Raw genomic sequence first — 1,132 nt, forward strand, 5'->3', positions numbered from 1 at the left:
AATATTCTTGTTGAAGTAGACCCTGAACCTGAAAGGACTCTGAAGAGGAAACTAAGAGAAGCTAAAATACAACAATCCAGAGATAACCTTACAGAAATTTTCGAACAAGAAGAGGATATGGCAGCCGAAAATAATAATAATGCAAGGAGGATGCTTGGTGACTTTACTGCACCTAATTCCAATTTACATGGAAGAAGCATCTCCATCCCCACCATTGGAGCAAAAAATTTTGAGCTGAAACCTCAATTAGTTTCTCTGATGCAGCAGAACTGTAAGTTCTATGGACTTCTATCTGAAGATCCTTTTCAGTTCTTAACTGAATTTTTGCAGATCTGTGATAATATTAAGACTAATGGAGTAGATCCTGAAGTCTACAGGCTCATACTTTTCCCTTTTGCTGTAAGAGACAGAGCCAGAGTGTGGTTGGACTCTCAACCCAAAGATAGCCTGAACTCTTGGGATAAGCTGGTCAAGGCTTTCTTAGCCAAGTTCTTTCCTCCTCAAAAGCTGAGTAAGCTTAGAGTGGATGTTCAAACCTTTAAACAGAAAGAAGGTGAATCCCTCTATGAAGCTTGGGAGAGATACAAGGAACTGACCAAAAAGTGTCCTTCTGACATGCTTTTAGAATGGATCATCTTGGATATATTCTATGATGGTCTATCTGAATTAACTAAAATGTCATTGGATACTTCTGCAGGTGGATCCATTCACCTAAAGAAAATGCCTGCAGAAGCTCAAGAACTCATTGACATGGTTGCTAACAACCAGTTTATGTACACTTCTGAGAGGAATCCTGTGAGTAATGGGATGCCTCAGAAGAAGGGAGTTCTTGAAATTGATACTCTGAATGCCATATTGGCTCAGAACAAAATATTGACTCAGCAAGTCAATATGATTTCTCAGAGTCTGAATGGAATGCAAGCTGCATCCAACAGTACTCAAGAGGCATCTTCTGAAGAAGAAGCTTATGATCCTGAAAACCCTACAATAGCAGAGGTGAATTACATGGGTGAACCATATGGAAACACCTATAATCCCTCATGGAAAAATCACCCAAATCTCTCATGGAAGGATCAACAAAAGCCTCAACAAGGCTTTAATAATGGTGGAAGAAACAGGTTTAACAGTAGTA

At 39.4% G+C, this 1,132-nt stretch overlaps 1 non-coding gene across 1 annotated transcript; it reads right to left on the bottom strand.

The window, feature by feature from the left end:
• Positions 1-513: 513 nt before the first annotated feature.
• On the bottom strand, positions 514-621 carry LOC112726082 (small nucleolar RNA R71). The gene has a single exon (XR_003165150.1). It is a non-coding gene; the product is annotated as a small nucleolar RNA R71 (small nucleolar RNA).
• Between the last annotated feature and the right edge of the window lie 511 nt (positions 622-1,132).

This window comes from Arachis hypogaea, chromosome 11 (assembly GCF_003086295.3).
Source record: "Arachis hypogaea cultivar Tifrunner chromosome 11, arahy.Tifrunner.gnm2.J5K5, whole genome shotgun sequence".
Taxonomy (NCBI): domain Eukaryota; kingdom Viridiplantae; phylum Streptophyta; class Magnoliopsida; order Fabales; family Fabaceae; genus Arachis; species Arachis hypogaea.